At 48.1% G+C, this 23,459-nt stretch overlaps 1 pseudogene; it reads right to left on the bottom strand.

The window, feature by feature from the left end:
* Positions 1-22,671, bottom strand: part of LOC119272813 — a 37,926-nt pseudogene extending 15,255 nt beyond the window's left edge.
* Between the last annotated feature and the right edge of the window lie 788 nt (positions 22,672-23,459).

Raw genomic sequence — 23,459 nt, 5'->3', positions numbered from 1 at the left:
GGATCAATATGTTAGTCCCAAAAATAGTATAAAAAGTTGCCAAAAGTATACGAAAGTTGTAGGATATTGGCATGGAACAATAAAAAATTATAGATATGACGGAGACATATCAAGGCACAAGACAGTTAGGAGCCCCTCGAAGATTATTAAAGACGGCGTTTTTCTATGTTCCTTTTTCGGTGGATTTGAGTCATAGGAAAGCCGTACTATTAAGAGGGGGTCCACTTTGGAAATGTTTGGGTAGAATCGTCACGTACACATTTACTCCTCTTTGCACTGCCTTTCCCTTAGCACTTTGGAGCATCCTCCATTTCTTCTTGTTTGTGCAAAAAGAAGATTTCCTTTGTTGTTGTTCTGAGGCTTGCGGTAGTACTGCTTTTCGGAGCGGTAGTACCGCAGGCCCCTGCGGTAGTACCGCATGCCTTTGCGGTAGTACCGTAGGTGGTCATGGTAGTATCGCTCCTTGGGAGCTGTAGTACTGTGATCCCTGGTCCGACACAACACCAGTAGCAGAAGTAGGAGCATATGTAATTTTTGACATCCGCTCCCCGCGTGGTAGTACCGCTTGCCTTCAGCGGTAGTATTGTGTCGGAACTTTTGCACTATTTGAAAATCAGCGGAACTGGCCACGGACGTTTTTTTGTCCACGGCCTTCCCCGGCTGGTCCACCCCTGCCTTGCGGTAGTACCGTGAGGCCTTGCGGTAGTACTGGTTGGCAGGCGCGGTAGTACCGCATGTCACGGGCTGGTTAAGTGGATAACGGTTGGATTTGTCTCTCTACTATATAAGGGGTATCTTCTTCTCTGAGTTGACTACCTCTTCCAACCCTAAGCTCCATTGTTGCTCCAATCTCCATTTTCGCCCGATCTCTCTCTCTAGCCAATCAAACTTGTTGATTTTCTAGGGATTGGTTGAGAAGGCCTCGATCTACACTTCCACCAAGAGAAATTTGATTCCCTCCACTAATCCCTTGCGGATCTTGTTACTCTTGGGTGTTTGAGCACCCTAGACGATTGAGGTCACCGCAGAGCCATATTCCATTGTGGTGAAGCTTCGTGGTGTTGTTGGGAGCCTCCGATTAAGTTGTGGAGATTGCCCCAACCTTGTTTGTAAAGGTCCGGTCGCCGCCTCCAAAGGCACCAATAGTGGAATCACGGCATCTCGCATTGTGTGAGGGCGTGAGGAGAATACGGTGGTCCTAGTGGCTTCTTGGGGAGCATTGTGCCTCCATACCGCTCCAACGGAGACGTACTTCCCCTCAAAAGGAAGGAACTTCGGTAACACATCCTCGTCTCCACCGGCTCCACTCTTGGTTATCTCGTACCTTTACTTGTGCAAGCTTATTTGTGTTATTTCCCTTGCTTGGTAGTGTGCTTGTCGTTGTTGCATCATATAGGTTGCTCACATAGTTGCATGTCTAGACAACCTACTTTGATGCAAAGTTTAATTTTCTAAAGAAAAGTTAAAAATTGTTAGTTGCCTATTCACCCCCTCCTCTAGTCAACTATATCGATCCTTTCAATTGCTATCAGAGCCTCCACTCTTTACTAAGGACTTTGCCGTTCGAAGAGTATGGTTGACACCGTAGACGGTGTGGAGGAGCACTCCGGTGTGAATCTGATCTCGTCTACGGGCGATGGGGGAACCTCGATCTCTCATGAGGAATTCAATGTGACCTTGGAGACATTGAAAACCTCCATGACGACCGAGATTGAAAGCATGTTTACTAAATTCACTGAAGGGCTTAAACTATCCACTGCACCGTTGAAAGTGGGTGATCCCACTAACAAGGTGACGGATGCTAACTCCGACAAGGGGGAAGCTACTAGTGAAAAGGCTCCTTGAGGGAGTCCTGGATTAGGGGGTGTCCGGATGGTCGGACTATACCTTCAGCCGGACTCCTGGACTATGAAGATACAAGATTGAAGACTTCGTCCCGTGTCCGGAAGGGACTTTCCTTGGCGTGGAAGGCAAGCTTGGCGATACGGATATGTAGATCTCCTACCATTGTAATCGACTTTGTGTAACCCTAACCCTCTCCAGTGTCTATATAAACAGGAGGGTTTTAGTCCGTAGGACAACATACAGAACAACAATCATACCATAGGCTAGCTTCTAGGGTTTAGCCTCTCCGATCTCGTGGTAGATCTACTCTTGTACTACCTATATCATCAATATTAATCAAGCAGGATGTAGGGTTTTACCTCCATCGAGAGGGCCCGAACCTGGGTAAAACTTCGTGTCCCTTGCCTCCTGTTACCATCCGGCCTAGACGCACAGTTCGGGACCCCCTACCCGAGATCCGCCGGTTTTGACACCGACATTGGTGCTTTCACTGAGAGTTCCTCTATGTCGTCGCTGCTAGGCTTGATGGGTCCTACGATCATCAATAGCGATGCAGTCCAGGGTAAGACCTTCCTCCCCGAACAGATCTTCGTCTTCGGCGGCTTCGCACTGCGGGCCAATTCACTTGGCCATCTGGAGCAGATCGAAAGTTATGCCCCTGGCCGTCAGGTCAGATTTGGAAGTTTAAACTACACGGCTGACATCCATGGGGACTTGATCCTCGACGGATTCGAGCCACTGCCGAGCGCGTCGCACTGCCACGACGAGCGTGATCTAGCTCCGCCGCCGAACAGTGTCCTGGAGGCCGCACCCGCATCGGCTTCGACCCTTAATGCGGAGCCAACTGTGCCGATCAAGGATGGGTGGTTGGATGCCGCCTCGGGGGCTGCGATCCCAACGGCGATCAAGCCGAACACCAGCCCCGCAATCCGCGAGACTCGTGACTCCAAGGAGCCGGACTCCTCTCCGGACTCCGAACCCTCCGCGCCCCTGCCGATCGAATCCGATTGGGCGCCGATCATGAAGTTTAATGCCGCGGACGTCTTTCAGCACTCGCCTTTCGGCGATATTCTGAAGACACTAAAGTCTCTCTCTCTCTATCAGGAGAGCCCTGGCCGGACTACGGTCAGCAAGGTTGGAATACGGACGATGAAGAAATTCAAAGCCCACCCACCACCCACTTTGTACCCACTGTCGACGATTTAACCGACATGCTCGACTTTGACTCCGAAGACATCAATGGTATGGACGCCGATGAAAGAGACAATGAAGAACCAGCGCCTATTGGGCCCGGGAAAGCCACCTCGTCATATGACGTATACATGGTGGACGCACCAAAAGATGACAACGAGGAGCGGAAGGACGCACCGAAGGCTTGTTCCCTCGAGAAACAGTCAAAGCGGCGACGCCCCAAATCCCGCCTCGATAGAAATAACAATCACACAGACCCAACGCTGGAGCAGGGCGAACCGCTGTCGGACAACGGCAATCCGGATAATCAAACCGAACAAACAAATTCTATCAAGGATAATAGTCCGGACGACATAACGCCGGACAGGCACCCGGAGCAGCAGAATGCCCGTAAAAGGCTTGTTGCCACCGCGAGGAGTCTTAAAAAGCAGAAGCAAAGGCTCAAGGCTACGCAAGACACACTCCAAATCAGATGGAGTAAAATACTCAACACAGCAGCGAGGTACGGCGACAATCGCCCGTCCAAGAGCTACCCAAAGCGGAAGCTGCTACCTGAATTCGATGAGGAGGCCTCAGACCCCCCACAACCAAATATCAAAGGAGCCACCTGGCCGGATAGACGACACCTCTACCAACACAAAGCGGCATACAACGCCACTCAAAATACAACACGCGACCCATGCGAGGGCTCGCACCCAAAGGACGACACAACAAGATCCATCTATGGACCACGCAAGCGCGCCCCAGCATACAATGCAACACAACAAACATCCGAACAACGCGGTACACCCAGCTACAAGGGTGCCGCACACCCCCTATGTTTCACCGATGAGGTGCTGGACCATGAATTTCCAGAGGGATTCAAACCCGTAAACATAGGGGCATACGACGGAACAACAGACCCTGGGGTCTGGATTGAGGACTACATCCTTCATATCCATATGGCTCGAGGAGATGATCTCCACGCCATCAAGTACTTACCCCTCAAACTCAAAGGGCCAGCTCGTCACTGGCTTAAAGGCCTCCCCGAAAGCTCCATTGGAAGTTGGGAAGAGCTCGAAGACGCCTTTCGGGCAAATTTTCAAGCGACTTATGTCCGACCTCCGGATGCGGATGATTTGAGTCATATAACTCAACAGCCCGGAGAGTCAGCCCGAAAGCTTTGGAACAGGTTTCTTACTAAAAAGAACTAGATTATCGACTGTCCGGACGCCGAAGCCTTGGCAGCTTTTAAGCATAGCGTCCGTGACGAATGGCTCGCCAGACACCTTGGCCAAAATAAGCCGAGAACGATGGCTGCATTAACAAACGTCATGACCCTCTTTTGCGCGGGTGAGGATAGCTGGCTAGCCAGATGTAGCACTAGCGACCCCAGTACATCTGAAGTTAGAGATGGAAACGGGAAATCACGGCACAATAGCAATAACAAACGCCGGAATAAAGAAGACTGCACGAAGGGCACAACAGTAAACGCCGGATTCGAAAGCTCTCGGCCAGGTCAGCAAAAGCCGCCCTCTAAAGGCACCAGGGATGAATTGTCCAGCCTCAACAAAATTCTGGACCAAGTATGTCAGATCCATAGTACCCCTGGTAAATCGGCTAATCATACCCACAAAGAATGTTGGGTCTTCAAGCAGCCCGGCAAGCTCAACGCCGTACACAAGGGGGAGGATACACCAAGTAAAGACGAGGACGAGCCTCCCAAGCAAGACACTGGGGAACAAAACAAATTTCCACCAGAAGTCAAAACAGTAAACGTGTTACACGTGATCAAGGGAAAAAACAACGCGGCACTCCCAGGAAAATATACCCAAGTGCCTGTCACCGCGAAGTCCTGCCACTGGTCGTCTCAACCGATCACCTTCGACCATCGTGATTACTCAGCAAGCATCCGACACGCAGGATGGCCTGCCCTGGTATTAGACCCAGTAATTGGCGGATATCACTTCAACGAGTCTTGATGGACGGTGGCAGCAGTCTAAACCTAATATATCAGGATACAATCCGCGGGATGGGGTTAGACCCAACAAAAATTCGCCATAGCAATACTACCTTTAAAGGAGTAACGCCATGCCCAGAGGCTCATTGTACGGGCTCCCTCCTACTACAAGTTATATTCGGTTCCCCTGATAACTTCCGTCGCGAGCATTTAACCTTCCATATTGCTCCGTTCCAAAGTGGCTATCAAGCACTGCTCGGACATGAAGCTTTCGCTCGCTTTAATGCAATATCACACTACGCCTCCCTCACACTCAAGATGCCCGGTCCACGTGGCATCATTTTAGTGAAAGGAAATATCAAGCGATCTCTGCGCACCGAAGAGAGCGCGGCTACCTTGGCAGCCGCACACAAAGGCGCCCGGACCAGCGAAAGCATCCAATAGGTTGTCAAGACCTCAGACACAACTAATCAAGTCCGGCGCCGCTATTTATATCGAATAAATGGTCACACCCCTATTTATCAATACAAGGGGCTCAACGCGCACAGACAAGTGGCAATTTCTTCTCATCTTGAATTATACATGGTTTCTTTAAAAACTATCCTTTTTGCACGACAACTTTTTCACCTAAATTCCTCTCTTTTACAAACGATCATCGTGCTACACCCGTCCAGGATACAGCACAACGGAGACACAGGCGCAGACGTGCAGCAGAGACCCGCCCCAAGGATTCTTTTTACATTAAGACCCTGCGTAAACCTTTTTACTGTCTCTTGTTGATACATATCCACCGTTGAGAAGGATGCTGACGTCTTGGCATGTGGCCACGCCAGAAGAATGCACGTACCTGGACACAAGGGGATTCTTACAAAGGCCATTATTTAGGCCCGGTTTATACCACAAAGACCGAATACCTTAGGGAGTGTTCGGCGTCGCGAGTTTGGCCCTATATGCATCAGGAGAACCTTATGTTCCGCTTTAACGGCTAAGGTAGCACCAGGAGAACTACTGCGATTGTGCCCTGGTTCATCCGGACGAGCACCTCAGTAGAGAAAGCCGAAAACTGACTGTCATGATATAGCGTGAGACTGGTCAACCACTCGATGACCTGTTGGAATGTTAGAATTCCTCCGCCTTAACAAAGGGCTGTCTTCCGGCCAGGCATGTACGCACCCCGGGATCGGGAGAGTGCGGAGCCACCAGGGGCTATCTAGTAGCCCCACTGTCAAACTCCTATGGCTAAGTGAAAGTGTTAAAGCATTATAGTCCGGTTGCCTCGCTTGCTCTGCTATCACCTCCTTAATAGGACCAAGACGTTGGGTTAAGTGTGAACGCGTGTTTTTTGCGAGCACCTTCGCATTATATGCGTGGGGGTCGAAGCCGGCGGTTGCAATCTTTCAGGTTATACACATGTATACATAAACGGCCGCCCAGGAGGCATCATATTACTTTCAGGCAAAAGTATAAAAATAGCCTTATAAAAATTTATAAAAGCATTTCGCTTACAATGAGATTACATATCACTCAAACATAATATTTTTTGAGCACTGGGTCACTATCAAACGAGCACCCTCAAGAACTTCTTCAAAGTAGTGCTCAGCAACCATTCGACCTATGGCCGAATCCCGCGCTGCAACAGTGGTAGCATCCATCTCCACCCAGTATGCTTTAACAAGGGCAAAGGCCATCCGTGAGCCCTCTATGCACGCCGACCTCTTCACCGCATTAATGCGCGGCACCACGTCAAGGATCTGCTGCACCAAGCTGAAATAGATGTTCGGTTTTGGCCTTTCCGGCCATAGCTGATCCACAACAGACCTCATGGCGAGTCCAGACAACCTATTCAGTTCGGCCCATTCGGCTAATTGGTCAGTCAATGAAAGCGGACGCTCGGGAGAATGGAATTGTGTCCAAAACAGCTGGTCCACTTCACGGCCCGTCTGACCCTGGAAGTACTTGGTCGCATCGGCAGCGCTCGCCGCCAAATCCATATACACATCCTTCGAACTCCACAGCCGATCCAGAGAGGCATACCGTGGATCTCCGAACTTCCTCCGCAACATAAAGGATTTCCCAGCTACAATATCCCCGGCTTCCCGCAGCTCCTCCTTCTTCGCCCTTATAGCAGAGCGGATGTCTTTTCTCGTCGCAGCAGCCTTCTCAAGGTCCGATGCCTTCGCTAGGTTTTCTTTTTCAAGAACCCGGCAACGGTCGGCGGCGGCTTTTAATTCTATGGCCATCTTGGCCATCTTATCTCGGCTCTCGCCATGCGCGGCCTTCTCGGTTTTCAACTCTTCGGCCGCCTTCAAAGCAGCCGCATTACTAAACCTCGCTTGTTCCTTGGCTCGGGCAAGTTCTGCCCGCAAGGCCTCAACAGTGGCAGCTCCATCTGCAGTCACAACATATTAAAGATATTGGCATCATGCTGCTCTTACTATGTGGCGTTTACCAGATAATGACACTTACCCTGTGCCTCGTCAAGCCTTTGGTTAACAAACTCGATGTCGGCGTCTGCCGCATTCAACTGCCGTTTTAAATGGGCAAACTCGCTAGTCCGGCTAGCCACCAGAGCTTCCATCACCTGCACATAGAGGTAGTATGGTTATTACTTGGAATATGATCCTCTGTTCGTCGTCGTTTTCGACGACAACCAGAGTCTCAGGGGCTACTATCTACACAGGGCACACCTAGCATGTGCAGGACTATCATACATTATTTTACGTACCTCAAAGCCTGTCAGTAGACTCATAAAAGCTTCATGCAATCCGCTTTCGGCGGATGAGATTCTCTCCATCACCGTATTCATCAGCATACAGTGTTCATCTGAGATGGCCACTCACCCCACCAACCCCCTCAGAACATCCGTTCGCACACCAGACGGTGCCGGACTCTTTTTTCCGCTCTCTTTGGGAGCCGGACACTGGGAGCTTCGGGGGTCAATGGGATTATCTTTTGGCCTCACCAGACCCGGAGAGGCCCTCCGCGACGACACTTCGGGGTCACCCGCTTCCAGAGCGGAGGAGTCCGGAGGGGGCGTTTTGCTCTCCATCATCTCTGGAAGAAGATCCCCCGAAGACGAGCTCATTTGAGAGGGTCTAAGACCCGAACTGCAAAGATATATGCGGTGGTTATTTTCTCAGAAGAAAAAGATGGCATACCTGTACTATTAAAGTATTTCGAGTCACTTACGACTCGCTGGAGGATTGATCCCCCCGCGGACTTTGTGCGACAAAAGCACCCCCCGAGGTAGGACCCTCTGTGGGAGACTTCTTCTCCCGTTTGGAAGCTTCGGCTTCCGAATCCCCGGGCGCAGTCCTTTTCCTCCTCCGGTCGTCTTCCTTCATGGAGACGCTCGCTCCCTCGGTTAGAATGGGCAGCGTTGGGGGCCCGCGTCCGCCCGTATTATCCTCCCCAGTATCTTCCTTCAAGGGCTCCGGGCAAGGTGCAACATGGAGCATCTTTTCCAATACCGGATTCTCCAAACACTCAGGGAGGGGGGCCGAACACCGAATCAACTTCGCCTTTGTCAGCCAGTCCTGGTCAAAAAGCAAACTCTCAGAAATAACTTCGTAACAAGTGAGAGATAGTATGTTCGGCTGGAAGATTCCTTACCTGTTCGGCGGCGCGGTTACTGCTCAGGCCCACGTCCTCGGTAATTTCCGGACACTCTACCTGAGGTCCGAAGAATGACTTGTACATCTCCTCGTGCATCAGGCCGAGGAAATTTTGAATGACACGCGGCCCCTCGGGATTGAACTCCCACAAGCGAAGGGGCCGGCGTTTGCAAGGCTGGACTTGACGAACCAGCATAACTTGTATTACCACAACCAAACTAAAATCTCCATTGAAGAGATCTCGAATGCGGCTTTGCAGTATAGGCACGTCCTTGGCTGGACCCCATCTCAGACCTCTGCTGATCCATGACATCAGTTGTGGTGGAGGGCCCGAGCGGAAAACTGGGGCGGCCGCCCACTTGGCACTTCTAGGAGCCGTGATGTAGAACCACTCCTGTTGCCACAATTCAGACACTGCTGGAATGGAACCTTTGGGCCATGGAGCTCCCGTCATCTTGCATATTGAGGCACCTCCACACGCTGCATGTTGCCCCTTGATCATCTTCGGCTTTACTTCAAAGGTCTTGAGCCAAAGGCCAAAGTGAGGGGTAACCCGGAGGAAGGCCTCACACACGACAATAAATGTCGTGATATGAAGAAAGGAGTCCGGAGCTAGATCATGGAAATCTAGCCCGTAATAAAACATCAAACCCCTGATGAAAGGATCCAGAGAAAGGCCTAGACCTCGGAGGAAGTGGGAGACGAACACGACGTTCTCATTGGGTTCGGGGGAGGGGACGGCCTGCCCTCGGGCGGGCAGCCGATGCACAACCTTGGCGGTCAGATATCTGGCCTCCCTCAACTTTTTGATGTCTTCTTCCATGACGGAGGAAGGCATCCATCGGCCTTGAAGGCTAGATCTGGACATGATTGAAGGTTCAGAGCACCTGACCTGAACCTTGGGTGTTTGAGCTTGAGGTGGGGGAAGGATTCGATTGAGCACCGAAGGGAAAAAAAGTAAGAGCCTTGCCCCTTTATAAAGAGGGTGAATATCAAGCGTCCTCTCTGTGGCCGTTTGGACTTGCCTATAGTCTAGGAGTCCTAGAAGCGGTTGGGTTACCCACGCCCGTATTGATGAGAATCCCGAAATAAGGGGACACGATCTCTGCTTTAACAAGACGTGCCAAGGAAACTGCCTTGCATGACGCGCTGAGGTGGTATAATAAAACGATTCGAATAAAGGCTTGGCCATGGTGCGATGTCGCACTATGGAATACATCAGCGGATTAGATCTGTGTAAATATTATTCTCTCTATGGCCATATGTGGAAACTTATTTTGCAGAGCCGGACACTATCTTTGTGTTCAGAATCTTCTATGAAGTACTTGGAGGAGGAACCCGCCTTGCAATGCCGAAGACAATCTGCGCGCCGGACTCGTTGTCATTGAATCCTGGTTCAGGGGCTACTGAGGGAGTCCTGGATTAGGGGGTGTCTGGATGGTCGGACTATACCTTCAGCCGGACTCCTGGACTATGAAGATACAAGATTGAAGACTTCGTCCCGTGTCCGGAAGGGACTTTCCTTGGCGTGGAAGGCAAGCTTGGCGATATGGATATGTAGATCTCCTACCATTGTAACCGACTTTGTGTAACCCTAACCCTCTCCGGTGTCTATATAAACCAGAGGGTTTTAGTCTGTAGGACAACATACAAAACAACAATCATACCATAGGCTAGCTTCTAGGGTTTAGCCTCTCTGATCTCGTGGTTGATCTACTCTTGTACTACCCATATCATCAATATTAATCAAGCAGGACGTACGGTTTTACCTCCATCGAGAGGGCCCGAACCTGGGTAAAACTTCGTGTTCCTTGCCTCCTGTTACCATCCGGCCTAGACGCACAGTTCGGGACCCCCTACCCGAGATCCGCCGGTTTTGACACCGACACTCCTTCTTCTAGTGGTAAAAATGGCACCGACATCTTTGCCCATGTGGAACCTCCACTTGTTTATTGTGGACCGATTCCTTCCACTTATTTGAATCATGCCGGTCCTCCCCCTAAGATTGTGAAAAATGAGGATTTTGATTCTTGGGTCTATCGGTTTAAGCGTCATTTAAATCATGTGAATACTAATATTGGGAGAATCGTTGAAGAAGGTTTCTATCCACATGACCGAAGCAACTTCACTCCAAGAGAAGCCGCGGATAATCAATTCAATGAGAATGCTCTCTTCATCATCCAAGATGCAATTCCACCCGAAGATCTTCCTCACCTCCGGCTCTACGCCATAGCCAAAGATGCATGGCACCAAGTTGTTTCTCTCTACTGGGGAAGCGCAAGCATTCAACTCTCCAATTATGAAGTGGTGCAAGATGAAGCCTATGAGTTTGCAATGAAGGAAGATGAAGAACCTCGTGAGCTTTATCGAAGAGTAACCAAACTCGCGGTTTCACTCCGAGATCATGGGAGCAAGGACACGGATGACAATTGGATCAAGCGCAAATTCCTCAAGGCAATGATGCCTTACCACAAGGCCATGTCCTCCATCATTCGCCAAAGACCGGACTTCCACACCTTGTCCTCAAGTGAAGTGTTGGATGAGTTTGTGGCTATGAGTATCTTGGACAAGACCGCCGACAATGCGGTGCTTCGCTCTCAAAGGGCAAAGAAGCCCAACCTTGCATTGAAGGCCAAGGTTTGTGTTGAAGAAGAAGATGAAGACGAAGAAGAGGAAAGCAACCCTGAAGATACAAAGTATGCCTATCATGAACACATGACACTTTCTTCAAGGCAATTTTGGAGCAAGAAAACTCAAGGCCAAACTTCAACAAGAACAACTCAAGTGGCACGAAGAGCAAGCAATGTGTGAGGACTTGCTATAATTGTGGCAATGTGAGCCATTTTGTTGCGGAGTGCCCGTATGAGAAGAGGGAAGACAATGGTGGCAAGCTCATCCGAAAGGACAATGCCAAGTCTTACCCAAACAAGAGCAACTTCACCAAGAAGACTTCTCACAAGGCATTGGTGGTTCAAGAAGAGTACCATGAGGATGATGATGATGATTAAGATGGTGATTCGGTTGCCATGGCCTCCGTTTCCATTGCAACAACTCCATGAGTGTCTCTCTTAGACTCACCCAACGAGAACATCACCGCCAAGTGCCTCATGGATAAAGCCACCAACAAGGTAACCCCCAACATCAAAACTACCATCATTAATAATCCTTCCTTGATGGATTGCATTGATTAATATGAGGGATCTAATGTGGAGGAAAATGAGTTTGAGTCCTTTATGGGTAAACTCAAGAGTAAATCAAGGAAGCATTTCGTTGCTCTCTTGGAACAACTTGGTGAAGACAATGACATGATCGAGGCTCACGAAGATACTATCTCCAAGATGGAGGGGCATAGTCGTGAGTATGCCGATGAGATTTTGGATCTTTCCAATGCTCTTGAGGAAGAGTGTGGTCTTGTTTGTCTCTTGAGGAGTCACACAACGTTGATCACGCTAAGTTAAAGAAAGATTTTGATCATGCTCTTGTTGTTTCTCGTGTGCTAAACTTTGAGAAGGCCAAGCTTGGGGTTGATCTTGCTAGACTCAAAGAGGAGTTTGACCTACTTGACAAGGCTCACAAGGTCTTGAAGAGTGCTCATTCTAGCCTCAAAGAGTCTCATGATCAACTTCAAGTAAAGCTAACCAAGGAGAAAGCCACTTTTCCTCGTATGATGTTAATTGATAATGCAAATGCTACTAACCCATGTTGTGAGCATGTGCATCTTGTTGAGGAGAACGCTAAGTTGAAGGTGCAACTTGAGAAGGGTCTTGTGTCTTGCATACAAGGCGAGAAGAACCTCAACGACCTTTTGAGCAACCAAAAGGAAGTTGTGGCCAAAGAAGGGATTGGGTACGTGCCCAAGTCCAAGAACAAGAAGAATAATGACAAGGCCAAACGACATCCTCCTCTCAAGCAGCTCCTAAGGAGAAGGAGAAGAACACCGTGAGGGGTTGTGATGCCAAGAAGGGCAACGCTTCCCCTACAAACAAAGTCGGCGACTTTAACCCTTCTTATGTGTTGTGTCATGCTAGTGATGGGCATGTTTATGCAAAATTGGTTGGTTCTCCTTATGAGTACATTGAATGATCTATTTAGGTTCCTAAGACCCTTGTTACTAACATCAAAGGACCCATTACAAAATGGGTACCTAAAACCAAGCATTGATCTCTTGTAGGTGTTTGCTTCCAGTGGGGGATCATGGTTGCTCAATAGTGGAGCTACTAATCATATGACCGGAAGCAAGGACTTGGTGGTGGACGTGCAAAAGATTCCATCCATGCCCAGCAATGTCGAGTGGGGTAACGGCTCGTCCTCTAAGGTATTGGGACTCGGCAAGGTTGTCATTTCTCATGATCTTACGATCGAGAAGGTCATGCTTGTTGAGTCCCTTGCATACAATTACTTTCCATTCGTCAACTAGCACTCATGGGTTTTGCCACCTTCTTTGATGTTGATACCGTGGCCCTCTTGTGGAGCAAGACTATTAAAGTAGCCTTTGTTGGGCATGTCAAAAACGGTCTCTATGTGATTAACTTTTCGGGGTGACTCACTAAGACCGCGACATGCCTAATGGCTAAATTTGACGTGGGATGGCTTTGGCATCGCCGTCTAGCCCATGTCAATATGAGATCTTTGCAAAGTCTTATCAAGTGGGACCATGTCCGTGGACTAACAGATGTTACCTTTGCCAAAGATCGTGCTTGCAGTGCTTGTATCGAAGGTAAGCTACATAAAAAGGCTCACCCTCCCACGACTATCATTTACTCGAAGAGGCCTTTGGAGCTCCTTCACATGGATCTCTTTGGGCATCCATCTTTTGATAGTCTTGGGGGTAGGAAGTATTGCTTGGTGATTGTGGATGATTATTCAAGATATACTTGGGTATATTTCTTCAAGAGGAAGAGTGAGACCCAACAAACCGTCATTGACTTTGCAAATGAAGCTCAACGTCAACACAATGCAAAGATCTTGACAATAAGAAGTGACAACGGCACCGAGTTCAAGAACTACACCTTGGATGAGTTTCTTAGTGATGAGGGGATCAAGCATCAATATTCCGCACCATACACCCCTCAACAAAATGGTGTAGAGGAGAGAAAGAACCAGACGTTGATGGATGCGGCAAGGACCATGATGGCGGAGTTCAAGTCTCCATACAACTTTTGGGCCGAAGCCATCAACACCGTGTGTCATGCATCAAATCGGCTCTACCTCCGCAAAGGCTTGAACAAGACTCCATGTGAGATATTCATCGGGAACAAGCCCAACCTCAAGTACTTCTGGGTGTTTGGGTGTAAGTGTTTCATTCTCAAGAAAGGTGTTCGTTTGTCTAAATTTGAGGCTAGAGCTCATGAGGGCATATTTGTTGGTTATGCTACAAACTCCCATGCTTACCATGTCCTAAATAAGTCCACGAGACTTATTGAGGAGACATGTAACATGGAGTTTGATAAGAATAACGGCTCCCAAGTGGAGCAAAGTGGCACTTGTGATGTAGGTGATGAAATTCCTCCCCAAGCCATAAGAAGAATGGGTGTTGGTTTCATCCTACCCATTGAGGAACCCCTTGTGGCCGAAGGAGAAGGACAATGCTCGACTCAAGTGGAGCCATCACCAACCCAAGGCCCACACGCTTCCGAAGAACAAAGTGAAGGCCCTCAACCTCAAGAACAAGACCAAGGGCAAGGTTAATCTCAAGATGGTGTTGTAACATCAAGTGATGCTCAAGGTCAAGTTCTCTCCTCCGAGCAAGTTCAAGATCAAGAGCTTCTTCGAGATCAAGAACAAGCTCAAGACAACGCTCAAGATGATCAAGTGACCGCTCCTCGTCTCACCCCCGAGGAGGAATTGGAGCGCCGTGCCGCCAAGATTGCTTCCAAGCTCTCCACCAAGGATCATCTCATTACAAATGTGCTTGGAATCTTAATAAAGGGGGTAAGCACTCATAGATAATTAGCAAACTATTGTGAACATCATGTGTTTGTCTCTTGTGTTGAACCCCAAAAGGTCTATGAGGCGCTCAAAGATCCGGATTGGCTCAATGCCATGCATGAATAACTCAACAACTTCGAGCACAATAAGGTGTGGAGATTGGTGCCAAGGCCAATGGGGAACCACAATGTCATTGGAACCAAGTGGATATTCAAGAACAAGCAAGATGCTCATGGGATTATCATTCGCAACAAGGCTCGTTTGGTAGCACAAGGCTACTCCCAAGTCGAGGGTATCGACTACGGTGAAACCTTTGCTCCCGTTGCTTGTCTTGAATTCATTCGCATGTTGATTGCATATGCTTCTCATCATAACTTTAAGTTACAACAAACGGATGTGAAGAGTGCTTTTCTTAATGGTCCTATTAATGAGTTGGTATATGTCAAGCAACCCCCCGGGTTTGAGGATCCCTACTTTCCCGATCATGTGTATCAACTCGATAAGGCACTCTATGGCCTTAAGCAAGCCCCACGTGCGTGGTATGACCACCTTACCGAGTTGTTGCAAGATCGTGGTTTTGTAATTGGGAAAATCGACCCCACTCTTTTTACTAAGAAGGTCAAAGGGGAGTTGTTTTTGTGCCAACTATATGTTGATGATATTATCTTTGGTTCCCCTAACAAAGCTTTCAATGAGGAATTTGCCGCACTCATGACCTCCAGGTTCAAGATGTCCATGATGGGAGAGTTGAAGTTCTTTCTCGGGTTCGAAGTCAAGCAACGAAGAGGAAGGACCTTCATCAACCAAGCCAAATACACTCAAGACATGCTCAAGAGACTCAAGCTAAGTCATGTTAAGCCGGCGTCCACTCCTATGCCCGTCAAATGCCAACTTGACATAGATCCCAATGGTAAAGCTATGGATCAAAAGGTATATCGCTCCATGATTGGCTCCTTGCTTTACCTTTGTGCATCTAGACCGGATATCATGTTGAGTGTGGGAATTTGTGCACGGTTTCAAGCCGCACCTAAGGAAAGTCACTTCGTGGCGGTCAAGCGAATCTTTCGATATTTGGCTCATACCCCAAATTTTGGCTTATGGTACCCAAGAGGAGCAAACTTCAATCTTGTAGGTTATTCGGACTCGGATTGGGCGGGAGACAAAGTGGATAGGAAGTCCACTTCCAGAGGGTGCCAATTTCTCGGTTGCTCTTTGGTGAGTTGGTCTTCCAAGAAGCAAAGTTGTGTGTCTCTCTCGTCCATCGAAGCAGAGTATGTGGCGGCCGGTAATTGTTGTGCACAACTCTTATGGATGAGCCAAACTTTAAAGGATTACAGTGTCATTTGTGACTAAGTGCCTCTTTGGTGTGACAATGAAAGTGCAATCAGGATTTCTCTCAACCCGATGCAACACTTCAAGACGAAGCATATCGAGATCCGGTGTCACTTCATCCAGGATCATATTAGGAGAGGGGAGATCGAACTCAACTATGTCAACACTCTTGATAACCTTGCAGATATCTTCACGAAGCCCTTGGATGAAGCAAGATTTCGCGAGTTAAGGCATGAGCTAAATATCATTGATTCGAGCAATGTTGCTTGAACCCGTGCACACCCCACCATACTCAACTTGTTATCTTGTTTAGGTGTAGGCATGGACATAGGGGGAGTGTTATTCTCTCAATGAACTCTCCCTCCCCCATTACGCATAAATTGATCAACTCTTTCACATTAGCCATTTTTTATGGCACTTGTGCTTCAAAGACGAGTTTTGGTCATGGGCCCAAGAATAATTCTTCACGGTGCCATGCCAATTGACTCAAACATAGGTGGCTCCGGCCACCGCCCTCTCCTTGGAGAGGTTGTGTCTCGTGGTTGGTCCTTGTTGTCTCTTGCCTTTTTTTCTTTGTGCTGAGCGTGTTCTTGCGGTGTCTCGTTCGCTTGTAGTTTTCTTGCGTATCCCCTTTCTCTCTTTTTTTGTTTGAAACTTGCATCGTTTTGAGCTCACGATACGACCGCGGCCGGCCATGGTACTACCGCTTGTGGAGTGCATGGTACTTCCGCACCCAGCGCGGCAGTAATTTTTTACTACCGCTTTGGGGAGCGGTACTACCACTTCGGTGCGGCTCTTCCGCCACAGCGGTACTACCGCGATGAGGTGCGGTACTACCGCGCTGCCGAGGGCGCGTGGGGTTAAGACCCGGGCAGGGGGAGTTCCAACTCCCCCATACCCATTCATCTGTTTCTCTCCCCACTGCCTCTCTCTCTCCTGCTCAGGAACGGCGCCGGAGACCCTCGCCGGATCTCCGTCCCCGGCCGCTCTCCTCGGATTCTGACCGGTGGGATCGTTCCGCACCACTTCCTCTTGCCATGGATCAAGGTCTCTCCCCAAATCCCTCTCTCTTTTTTTCGTGCTTTCGCTTCTAGGTTTTGGTGAGATGCATGTTGATTCTTGAGATTTTAGGCCAAATCTTTGCAAGAGTAGGATGTAGGAGAGTAGTGGTGCATAGAAAGTGTACTTGATATGTTGTCCCGTGGTAGATTTGATCAACCATAGTACCGCCTCATTGTCACGGTTGTTCTCAGATTCATTTGTTCGGATCTGATGCCGTGCGGTACTACCGCTCCTCGAGCGCGGTACTACCGCACGGGCCGCGGTACTAAAGCTCCACTGCCGCTCCGAGCCCCGGTACTACCATGCCACCGCGCGGTACTACCGCGACTAGGAGAAGCACTGAAATTTTAGTACCGCGCGACTAGGCCGTACTACCGCTGCTGTCAAATCTTCTTCATGGCAATTACCATATGCACTTTCTACTGGTTTATTGTGTTTTGATGTGGTCTTTGTTTTGACCCATCTCGCTTCTCGTGTGTGTTTGTGTTTTGTGTGTGTCTTAGGTGGTGGCTCCGGTGTCCCTGCTCTTCGTTCCAATCCAAGTCGTGACACCGGTTCCAAACGTCTGCGCAACTAAGAGGATGTTCTGGAGGGCTCCAATGCCCCCAAGCGCAATGTCAAGACCATTGCTAGCAAGGTCAAGGCACCATCAAAGGACATGGATAAGTTACCTCTTGCTGAGTTTGTCTCTCTAAGGAAGATCAACCCTTATACGAATCCTCGTGCCAACTTCAGAGGGAATGAACTGTTCTGGACCAAGCAGTAGAATCTCATTTACCTGGCTGTGATTAAGGCCAAGCAGAACTTGTATGTGGATGTGCACTGGATCGACATGCACCACATGAGGGATGATATGCATCGTCACTACTTTGGTGAGGCCTTGGATCTCGTGGAGCAGTTTGCCATTGAGGATGTGATCTCTTTCCACCTGGACTATGACCCTGAGCTGGTGGCCCAGTTCTTTACTTCGGTCCACTTTCATTCTGGGGAGGATCGGAGGATGACTTGGATGACCAATGGACGTCAGTTGACTGCTACTTGGAAGGAGTTCATGGATTTGCTCAGAGTGCCTGATGAGGGGCTCCACACGCCGGTTGGTGTTCGCCCTCATGCCAACGCCGAGTCAGCTAACAAGGACAAGCTTCTGCTGTTCTATGTTGAGAAGAAACTAGCCAGTGGCAAGTCGACGTGGGTGCTCAACCCGTTCCTTGACATCATGCACCGGATTTTCCGCCACTCCCTCTTTCCTCGCATTGGGTACAAGGACAAGGTGCATGCCTTTCTTGTGGACACGTTGCTCATTTGTGAGGAGGCCCGAGTTTCTTAGACTCGACCACTTGATGTCTCACATATCATGTGGTGTGAGCTTCGGTTCACGGTATTCACCCGCAAGGTACCCATCTATGGTCCATATATGTTCCTCCTGATATCGAAGACTTGGGAGAAGATCTATCCCACTGAGGAGTTTCTGGCCCCTGACTGGATCCGTCATGACTCCATCAGACTCCACATCAAGCCCCAGTGGGCTAACACTACTACTCGTGCCGAGGCTGAGGCTACTAAGAGGGCTGCTGATGAGGAGGAGATTGAGGAGGAGAGTGCAGCTGAGGACAGCTCTGCGGGATATGCACCTCCCTCCATTGAGCCCTCATGGGCGAAGAGGCTGAAGGCCAAGATGAAGGCCTTGTTCTGCATGCAGGCCAAGGGGTAGTATCGGACTCACGTGGCCTCCAAGGAGAGTCGCCGCCGCGACAAGAAGATCATGAGGGTTTTTGGAGAGGATGTTTCTGGCGGCTCCGAGGAGCACATTACTCCAGAGGCTGAATGGATGGCAAAACAAGGCTACATGTGGACTGATTCTGAGGAGGAGCACATTCCCACTGCTGAGTCCGACGAGGAGCGTGCGAGCGACTACTCTGCTTGAGCCACCACTTGTATTGTAGGTGTCCTCTCTGCCTTTTTGGCGTCTCGATGCCAAAGGGGGAGAGAGTGTAGGGATTTGTCGTGTCGTGTCGTGTTTGCTTCGCTTGTGTTTGGTTTGTTGAACCTTGTTTGCTTTGGTTTGGTTTGAGTTTATTTGAGTGTGTGAGACTTATCTATCATATGGTGTAAGACATATGCACTCTATCTATCGCACCTTACTGAGCTTATGATATATTATTCTACTTAGTTCATGCTCTTATCTACTATCATGCTTAGTGATAGCATTGTTATTTCAAGATAAGCCATGTCTATAAAATATAGGGGGAGTTTTGATCCTAGTATGTGTGTCGTGCAGTCCAAAGCACTCATCTAAATAGCACACATCTAGGGGGAGCCCGTCTATATTTTAGAGATGTATGGTTTGCTCATGTTCTATTCTTTCTCCCTTGTGCAAATCCCGTATTGTCATCAATCCACCAAAAAGGGGGAGATTGTAAGGGCATATTTATCCCTAAGGTGTTTTGGTGATTGATGACAATGCATTTGCGGACTAATCGTGTGTCTCGAGTATTTCAGATATTTCATGACTAGGCACAAGACGGTTAGGAGCCCCTCGAAGATTATTGAAGATGGCGTTTTTCTACGTTCCTTTTTTGGTGGATTTGAGTCGTAGGAAAGCCGTACTATTAAGAGGGGTCCGCTTTGGAAAGGTTTGGGTGGAATCGTCACGTACACGTTTACTCCTCTTGGCACCGCCTTTTCCTTAGCACTTTGGAGCATCCTCCGTTTCTTCATGTTTGTGCAAAAAGAAGATTTCCTATTGTTGTTGTTCTGAGGCTTGCAGTTGTACTGCTCTTCGGAGCGGTAGTACCGCATGCCTTTGCGGCAGTACCGCAGGTGGTCACGATAGTATCACTCCTTGGGAGCCGTAGTACCGTGAGCCCTGGTCCGGCACATCACCAATAGCGGAAGTAGGAGCGAATGTAATTTTTTACATCCGCTCCCCGCGCGGTAGTACCGCTTGCCTTCAGTGGTAGTACCGTGTTGGACTTTTGCACTATTTGAAAATCAGCGGAACTGCCCACAAACGTTTTTTGTCCATGACCTTCCCAGGCTGGTCCATCCCTGCCTTGCGGTAGTACCACAAGGGGATGAGGTAGTACCGTGAGGCCTTGCGGTAGTACCGCTTGGCAGGCGCGGTAGTACCGCATGTCGCGGGATGGTTAAGTGGATAATGGTTGGATTTGTCTCTCCACTATATAAGGGGTATCTTCTTCTCTGAGTTGACTACCTCTTCCAACCCTAAGCTCCATTGTTGCTCCAAGCTTCATTTTCGCCCGTCTCTCTCCCTAGCCAATCAAACTTGTTGATTTTCTAGGGATTGGTTGAGAAGGCCTCGATCTACACTTCCACCAAAAGAAATTCGATTCCCCTCACTAATCCCTTGCGGATCTTGTTACTCTTGGGTGTTTGAGCACCCTAGACGGTTGAGGTCACCGCGGAGCCATGTTTCATTGTGGTGAAGCTTCGTGGTGTTGTTGGGAGCCTCCGATTAAGTTGTGGAGATTGCCCCAACCTTGTTTGTAAAGGTCCGGTCGCCGCCTCCAAGGGCACCAATAGTGGAATCATGGCATCTCGCATTGTGTGAGGGCGTGAGGAGAATACGATGGCCCTAGTCGCTTCTTGGGGAGCATTGTGCCTCCACACCGCTCCAACGGAGACGTACTTCCCCTCAAAAGGAAGGAACTTCGGTAACACATCCTCGTCTCCACCGGCTCCACTCTTGGTTATCTCGTACCTTTACTTGTGCAAGCTTATTTGTGTTATTTCCCTTGCTTGGTAGTGTGCTTGTTGTTGTTGCATCATATAAGTTGCTCACATAGTTGCATGTCTAGACAACCTACTTTGATGCAAAGTTTAATTTGGTAAAGAAAAGTTAAAAATTGTTAGTTGCCTATTCACCCCCCCCCCTCTAGTCAACTATATCGATCCTTTCAGGAACTTATATGAAATATGAGATGACCATGGAGATCTTCTTGGTGGCAGCTTGGAGCCTGTGGAAAGAACGAAACAACAATCACTTTAGACAAGTGCTACCCTCGGTCACCGCCTGGAAAAGAAGATTCAAGAATGACTTTCACAATCTTATTTATAGAGTGCCTTCCCACAAAAGGGAACTAGTCTATGCCATTCTTGAGGTTGTCCCCTAATCCAGCCCATTGTGTATTATTTCACATTGTTGCACTTTTGATAGAACTCCTACTTCCCTCACTTGTTGTACATATGTAAGAATTTGCTGGCTTGAACATATATACATGCAGTAGGAGCCTTTCCTATTGTCCTAACATTCAAAAAAACGAGATGATACATTAATGAAACCACGATGAACCAATAATAAAAACATGCAAAAGAGAATGTAATAAATCATGATGAAACTTACATCAAATCCGAGATGAAACATTAATGAATTGTGGAATGTAATAATAACAAAAAACATGCAAAAAGGGAATGCATTAAAAATAATGTAACATGTAAACTTGTGATGACATAGAAATGAAATTGTGTAGAAAATATGTGAAAAAACACTTTAGAATCCAACCTAACCATGAAAGATAATTTAACAAAATGATATGAAAAACTATTTCAAAATTCTAAAAGTAGAAATGAAACATGAATGAGATAGTACTGATATCAAGATGGAAAAAGAATGAAAACATTTAACGAAAAAATATTTTGAATATGAAAAAAATTCGAATGTGTTTAAAATTGATCTTACCTTGAAGATTTAAAGTATCAATATCCAAACGGTTTGTGAATTGGATATAATCAAACTGAAAGCATGGATGGGTGGGATGTAATACTACCTTTTAATGTCAAACATTCCCACTAGTCACTCTGCTGTGGGCTCCCCTCGCTAGCTGTCCCACACATCACAGAGTCACATAGCTAAGTAAGAAAGTTGGATGGATTGAAGCAGAGAGAGAAAGTAGTATGATGTATATGTGTCACACAATGCTTGATTTACAGTAATATGTGCACACATTCCCAAGCAATATGGGCGACATCATCTGATCGGATAGAAACTGGTTTCGCTAGAAAATCTTTTCATGTTATACTCACACATTGGTTGTAACAATATCTTATATATGAGACAGAGGAAGTAGCTAAATTGAGCAATTTCAAAGAATCAGAGATCAACAGGTTGCTGGTTGGACTCTCGGTCGCACAATGTACGTCCACAACGACAAACTGACAGATTAAATGTCACAAAGCAAACACGTAATCTTCCAATCTTCCATCCAGCTTGTTGCTCTCTATCTCCCGTAGTGCCATGAATCAGGAAACCGGGGTTTCCTCAAAGAACACGGCGGCACCGCAAGAACCTTCATCTCAAAAAAAATTGTCTTAGATTAGATACAGATATATCTAATTAATTTTAGATACATATCACACCTAGACAAATTTAAGAAAGGAATTTTGGGACAGAGGGAGCACTATACTGTATAAGAGGCGTATCTTAGCGTGGTGGAGAAGGCGCGAACCTACCATTGACGGGGACGGGTGTGGTTGGGTCGGCGTCCGTGGACATCCCGCATGCGACAAGATGGAAATGAGCGCACCCCAGGTGACCGCCGTGGAGGTGTGCCCTGGGCCGCGGGTGACGAAGTAGCCGTTGAGGCGGACGCTGGCGGGGTCCAGCCCTAGTGCGTGGCCCACAAAAGCGAGGTCCACCCCACGACCTCCGTCCACCGCGCTTGCCGCCGACTCTGTCGCGGTGTCGGGCGGTGAGTGAGACCGGCTTAGGTGCACGATCCGGAGCAGTGGTGGCGTAGGCATTGGCGGTGATTCTTCTTGGATGGTCGCAGTTGGTACAATCAAGGAAAGAGAGGCAGGGACGATGACGAACACTCTGGTTGCTTTGGCTATGCTTCTGCTAGACCGTTGTCATGGAGGGAGTTCTGGAAGTGTCCGCCGCGTAGCGGTTTGTAGTCAGATACGTACTATCGTTGCAGCATGGTCCAGGCCCACTTGGACACCAATAGCGTGATCTTCTTTCTAGCAGGGGCTCGGGCTCGGGCCTTGGACCATGGGGAGGTCCTTGCTCCCATCTCAGCCCATTTAAATCATATACAAATCCATTAACCCTATTTAAATCGGCGGTCCTATTCCCCCGTGTACCGCAGGGGATAGAGATGAAACGCGCACCCCCGAGGCCACACACAAGCGCCCTTGTGCTATATGAGCCAGCCCATCCAGGGTGTCCTCCACACCTAGAACCTTCCTAGAACAAATTTCTGTTTTTTTCTTTCTTCTGTCCTTTTTCCTTTTTTGGTTATTCCTTTCCTTCTACTTCTATTTTTTTGCTTTATTTAAAAATTATGAATATTTTTTCTCAAATTCAGGAACAATTTTTGAATGAGAACAAATTTTGAATTTCAGGAACACTTAATATTATTTTTTGAAATTCATGAACATTTTTTAAATTCACGAACATTATTTTAATCATGAACTTTTTTGAATCAGAAAACTTTTTGTCAAAATTCTTGATTAGTTTGAATATTGTAAACAACTTCTGAAGTCCGTGAACATTTTTGAATTTTTTGATATTGGTGAACATTTTTTGA

Source organism: Triticum dicoccoides, chromosome 3A, assembly GCF_002162155.2.
Source record: "Triticum dicoccoides isolate Atlit2015 ecotype Zavitan chromosome 3A, WEW_v2.0, whole genome shotgun sequence".
Lineage (NCBI taxonomy): Eukaryota > Viridiplantae > Streptophyta > Magnoliopsida > Poales > Poaceae > Triticum > Triticum dicoccoides.
Note: the sequence above shows the minus strand (reverse complement) of the source record. Positions and strands in the feature narration are given on the sequence as shown.